Raw genomic sequence first — 6,395 nt, forward strand, 5'->3', positions numbered from 1 at the left:
TTTAATATCGTGGATGATAAATAGTTTCTTCAGTGAAAAATCGGATTAGTAAAAAAAAAGAAGTATATTGAGACCCCATTGGTCCTGTCATCTTTACCACTGAACAGCAGAACCAGTGGCCTTGGTGACTGACTGACATTCACATATGTCACGTTCACCCTCTGGAGGCGGGGCATGTTCTCCATTAAAAAATGTAAATTCACCGTTTAAAGTCTTTTGCATGTGACACAAACCCACGTGTTCGACATTAAACATTCCAGAACAATCTCAACCTGTGAGGTCCTTTGTGATTTACTGAGTGTTCATTGGTTGTTTTTTTCGCAAAATGTTGACAGACAAACGGATTGACCAATCAGTATGATAGGTTTGTGTGACGATGTTCTTTCGGGCTCCGACAGTGTCCCTCCGTTACCTCTGTAGTTCGAGGAACGAGGAGGGAGCAGGAGGAATCCGACTGTTCATCGACGAGTAGAACTCATTTTGTCCTGTAGTTTCGCGGAGAAAGTATTGTTTAGACGTAACTGATAAGACTGCGGTTTGAACTTGTATGAGTGTCTCAACGACAGAGTAACGTTCGTTGAATTGCGCTCAGATACTTTGTAGCGTTAACCAGCTCATGAATCGCATAGATTACGCTTAGACCTACAGCTGTATATACTATGATTGCAATAATAAAATATACATGTTATATATTATCACCCACTGACATAACAAAACATGAATAACACAACTTATTTATAGAAACAAGTTCAGTAAAACATTATATTTTAAGTCTTATCTATTAAAACTATTACAGACTAACAGATTTGCTGGCCACAGCCTCCTGATAAGCCACCCCTCGGTTCTTTAAAATATACATTATCACAGTGAGGCCCAACAGCGTTCACCGAGGGGCAGAGTCAACTAATGAACTAATTAATTACATAACTGTGTGTATATATATCAGTGATTAATGATAAATGTTATTTAAGTCTACACTGATGGTCCGGCCTGGGCTGAAAGCTCACAGCTGCCCCAAGTACCACACTCCACTATCCTGCTACGGAAGAGGAACTGCCATTGGCTGAGACTGTTGTGGAAAAATAGATATAACTGTAATTGATATACTTGTAGCTCTGTAAAGTATCTTAGTGATTTGAGATACATCTGTAGTTCGTATTCGTCGTTTTTATTCTCTTATACTGTAACTCTAGTTACGTAGTACTCTGTATACTTAGTTAATTAATTTAACTCGTGACTTAGTTCTTAGTTCATCCTTAGTACTGAGTCTCTGAGTTTGATGACTCTAGTGAGAGTATTTCAGTTACCAGAGTTTTAACCTGTTACTACAGCTGTAGGTCTTTAACAGTTTACGTGAGCTACCTGCAGGGGGAGGTGTTATGGGGGTGGGTCTCAGCACAGACCAGAAGGAGGGACCTCTCAGTCCTCAGAGTCCGCTGACAGAGAAGGAAGGAGGCCGATCCAGGGCGTCAGAGTCTCTAGTGAGGCTGCCAGACCCTGAGGTGAACCCTCATATCATGCAGACCATGAGGTCTCAAACCATAGGGCTGGTCTCTGAAGCTCATCAGGCCCGTTCTCATCACTGATCATAACGTGACTGATTAATAACTGAGTAATAGAGAACGTATCATGTGACTGTTAGTAAAATCAGGTTATATTCATATAACTATTATAATAACAGGTTAATTAAATATAGTGATTATAGTAATATACATGGAGTTACTGTATTATAATATTATTATAATATACTGGTAATATATTATAATCATTATAATAACTAGGTATATATTAAATGAGTATTGTAGTCTAATTATATGACTATTGTAGATCTAGATTATAAGTTCTCCAGTTGATCAGATCTTACCCTGTAATGTAATATTGATAACTACGGTATCATGGATCTGACCATGAATGTCCATCGTCAGGTACAGGAAGTGTCTCTAGTCGTGTCGTTATCGAAACAGTTGAAACAGCACAGGCGTGGTGAATGAGGTTTCATACATGTAGGGCTTACTAACAGGGCACCTGGGCTCACTGAGTCAGTCAGGGTTACTCTCAGTGAGGTTACAACTCACAGGAGGTTCTTAGTGAAGAGCTAATACTCGCAGTCTATAGGTTCTCTCATGAGTTCTTCAGTAGTCTATACAGTCTTCAGTGAGTTCCTCGAGTGAAACGTTAACTCAGCTTCAGGGTTCTCAGATAGTTACTCGTGAAGGTTCTTCATACAGTTAATCAGGTTTCTCAGTGAGGTTCTCTCAGTGAGGGTTCTCTCAGTCTATCGGGGTTCTCTCGGTGAGGTTCTCTCACTCTCAGTGAGGGTTCTCTCAGTCAGGGTTCTCTCAGTCTGTCGGGTTCTCCTTCAGTGAGGTTCTCAGTGATACATCTCAGTCTATCAGGGGTTCTCTCGGTGGGGTTCTCTCAGTCTATCAGGGGTTCTCTCAGTGAGGTTGCTCTCTCAGTCTATCAGGGTTCTCTCAGTGAGGTTGTCTCGGTGAGGTTGTCTCAGTCTATCGGGTTCTCTGGTGGTTGTCTCAGTCTGTCGGGTTCTCGGTGAGGTTCTCAGTCTTATCAGGGTTCTCTCAGTGAGGTTCTCTCCAGTCTATCACGGTTCTCTCAGTGAGGTTCTCTCCAGGTTCTCAGTGAGGTTCTCTCCAGTCTATCAGGGTTCTCTCAGTGAGGTTCTCTCAGTCTGGGGTTATCAGGGTTCTCTCAGTGAGGTTCTCTCAGTCAGTTCTCGGTGAGTTGAGGTTCTCTCAGTTCATCAGGTTCTCTCAGTGAGGTTCTCAGCAGACTTCTCTCAGTCTATCAGGGTTCTCTCAGTGAGTTCTCAGTCTATCAGGCTTCTCTCGTTGAGGGTTCTCTCTCAGTCTATCAGGTTCATCAGTGAGGTTCTCTCAGTCTATCAGGGTTCTCTCCAGTGAGGTTCTCTCTCAGTCTATCGGGGTTCCTTGTGAGGCTCTCAGTCTATCGGGGTTCGGTGAGTTCTCAGTGAGGTTCTCTCAGTCTATCACGGTTCTCTCAGTCCAAAGAGGGTTCTCTCTCAGTCTATCGTCTCTCATCAGGGTTCTCTCAGGGTTCTCTCAGTGAGGTTCTCTCTCTCAGTGATCAGGGTTCTCTCAGTGAGGGTTCTCTCAGATCAGGGTTCTCTCAGTGAGGTTCTCTCAGTCTATCAGGGTTCTCTCAGTGAGGTGAGGTTTCAGTGAGGTTCTCTCAGTCTATCAGGGTTCTCTCAGTGAGGTTCTCTCAGTCTATCAGGTTCTCTCCAGTGAGGTTCTCTCTCAGTCTATCAGGTTCTCTCAGTGAGGTTCTCTCAGTGAGGTTCTCTCAGTCTATCAGGGTTCTCTCAGTAAGGTTCTCTCTCAGTCTATCAGGGTTCTCTCAGTGAGGTTCTCTCAGGTTCTCTCAGTCTATCAGGGTTCTCTCAGTGAGGTTCTCTCTCAGTCTATCAGGGTTCTCTCAGTGAGGTTCTCTCAGTCTATCAGGGTTCTCTCAGTGAGGTTCTCTCGTCTATCAGGGTTCTCTCAGTGAGGTTCTCTCAGTCTATCAGGGTCTCAGTGAGGTTCTCTCTCAGTCTATCAGGGTTCTCTCAGTGAGGTTCTCTCAGTCTATCAGGGTTCTCTCAGTGCAGTCTCTCAGTCCATCAGGTTCTCTCAGTGAGGTTCTCTCAGTCTATCAGGGTTCTCTCAGTGAGGTTCTCTCTCAGTCTATCAGGGTTCTCTGGTGGTTCTCTCAGTGAGGTTCTCTCAGTGAGGTTCTCTCAGTGAGGTTCTCAGTCTATCAGGGTTCTCTCAGTGAGGTTCTCCTCAGTCTCAGTGAGGTTCTATCAGCAGGTTCTCTCAGTGAGGTTCTCTCAGTCTATCAGGGTTCTCTCAGTGAGGTTCTCTCTCAGTCCGATCTATCAGGTTTCTCTGTGAGTTCTCTCATCAGGGTTCTCCTCAGCCCAGTCAGGTTCTCTCAGTGAGGTTCTCAGTCCATCAGGTTCTCTCAGTGAGGTTCTCTCTCAGTCTATCAGGGTTCTCTCAGTGAGGTTCTCTCAGTGAGGTTCTCTCAGTGAGGTTCTCTCAGTCTATCAGGGTTCTCTCAGTGAGGTTCTCTCCAGTTCCTCAGTCTATCAGGGTCTCTCCAGTGAGGTTCTCTCAGTCCTATCAGGGTTCTCTCATCAGGGTTCCTCTCCTCAGTCTATCAGGGTTCTCTCAGTGAGGTTCTCTCAGTGAGGTTCTCTCAGTCTATCAGGGTTCTCTCAGTAAGGTTCTCTCTCAGTCTATCAGGGTTCTCTCAGTGAGGTTCTCTCTCAGTCTATCAGGGTTCTCAGTGAGGTTCTCTCTCAGTCTATCAGGGTCTCAGTTGAGTTCTCTCAGTCTATCAGGTTCTCTCAGTGAGGTTCTCTCTCAGTCTATCAGGTTCTCCTCAGTGAGGTTCTCTCTCAGTCTATCAGAGGGGTTCTCAGTGGTTCTCCTCAGTCTATCAGGGTTCTCTCAGTGAGGTCTCTCTCTCAGTCTATCAGGGTTCTCTCAGTGAGGTTCTCTCAGTCTATCAGGGTTCTCTCGGAGGTTCTCTCAGTCTATCAGGGTTCTCACAGTGAGGTTCTCTCTCAGTCTATCAGGGTTCTCTCAGTGAGGTTCTCAGTCTATCAGGGTTCTCTCAGTGAGGTTCTCTCAGTCTATCAGGCTTCTCTCAGCAGGTTCTCTCTCAGTGAGGAGTCTCAGTCTATCAGGGTCTCTCAGTGAGGTTCTCTCTCAGTCTATGGGTTCTCTGGTGAGGTTCTCAGTGAGGTTCTCTCAGTCTATCAGGTTCGGTTCTCAGCCCATCAGGTTCTCAGTGAGGTTCTCTCAGTCTATCAGGGTTCTCTCAGTGAGGTTCTCTCAGTCTATCAGGTTCTCTCAGTGAGGTTCTCTCTGAGGTTCTCAGTCTATCAGGTCTCAGGTTCTCTCTCAGTCTATCAGGTTCTCTCAGTGAGGTTCTCTCAGTCTTCAGGGTTCTCTCAGTGAGGTTCTCTCAGTCTATCAGGTTCTCTCAGTGAGGTTCTCTCAGTCTATCAGGTTCTCAGTGAGGTTCCTCTCAGTGAGGTCTCTCTCAGTCTATCAGGGTTCTCTCAGTGAGGTTCTCTCAGTCCATCAGGTTCTCTCAGTGAGGTTCCCTCATCAGGGTTCTCTCAGTAAGGTTCTCTCTCAGTCTATCAGGGTTCTCTCAGTGAGGTTCTCTCAGTCTATCAGGGTTCTCTCAGTGAGGTTCTCTCTCAGTCTATCAGGGTTCTCTCAGTGAGGTTCTCTCTCAGTCTATCAGGGTTCTCTCAGTGAGGTTCTCTCAGTTCAGTCTATCAGGTTCTCTCAGTGAGGTTCTCTCAGTCTATCAGGGTTCTCTCAGTGAGGTTCTCTCAGTCTATCAGAGGTTCTCTCTCTCTCAGTCTATCAGGTTCTCTCAGTGAGGTTCTCTCAGTCTATCAGGGTTCTCTCAGTGAGGTTCTCTCAGTCTATCAGGGTTCTCTCAGTGAGGTTCTCTCTCAGTCTATCAGGGTTCTCTCAGTGAGGTTCTCTCTCAGTCTATCAGGGTTCTCTCAGTGAGGTTCTCTCAGTGAGGTTCTCTCAGTCTATCAGGGTTCTCTCAGTGAGGTTCTCTCTCAGTCTATCAGGGTTCTCTCAGTGAGGTTCTCTCAGTCTATCAGGGTTCTCTCAGTGAGGTTCTCTCAGTCTATCAGGGTTCTCTCAGTGAGGTTCTCTCAGTCAGGGTTCTCTCAGTGAGGTTCTCTCAGTGAGGTTCTCTCAGTCTATCAGGGTTCTCTCAGTGAGGTTCTCTCAGTCTATCAGGGTTCTCTCAGTGAGGTTCTCTCTCAGTCTATCAGGGTTCTCTCAGTGAGGTTCTCTCAGTGAGGTTCTCTCAGTCTATCAGGGTTCTCTCAGTGAGGTTCTCTCAGTAAGGTTCTCTCTCAGTCTATCAGGGTTCTCTCAGTGAGGTTCTCTCTCAGTCTATCAGGGTTCTCTCAGTGAGGTTCTCTCAGTCTATCAGGGTTCTCTCAGTGAGGTTCTCTCTCAGTCTATCAGGGTTCTCTCAGTGAGGTTCTCTCAGTGAGGTTCTCTCAGTGAGGTTCTCTCAGTCTATCAGGGTTCTCTCAGTGAGGTTCTCTCTCAGTCTATCAGGGTTCTCTCAGTGAGGTTCTCTCAGTCTATCAGGGTTCTCTCAGTGAGGTTCTCTCTCAGTCTATCACGGTTCTCTCAGTGAGGTTCTCTCAGTGAGGTTCTCTCAGTCTATCAGGGTTCTCTCAGTGAGGTTCTCACAGTGAGGTTTTCTCTCAGTCTATCAGGGTTCTCTCAGTGAGGTTCTCTCAGTCTATCAGGGTTCTCTCAGTGAGGTTCTCTCTCAGTCTATCAGGGTTCTCTCAGTGAGGTTCTCTCAGTGAG

This window comes from Pseudoliparis swirei, chromosome 14 (assembly GCF_029220125.1).
Source record: "Pseudoliparis swirei isolate HS2019 ecotype Mariana Trench chromosome 14, NWPU_hadal_v1, whole genome shotgun sequence".
NCBI classification, from domain to species: domain Eukaryota; kingdom Metazoa; phylum Chordata; class Actinopteri; order Perciformes; family Liparidae; genus Pseudoliparis; species Pseudoliparis swirei.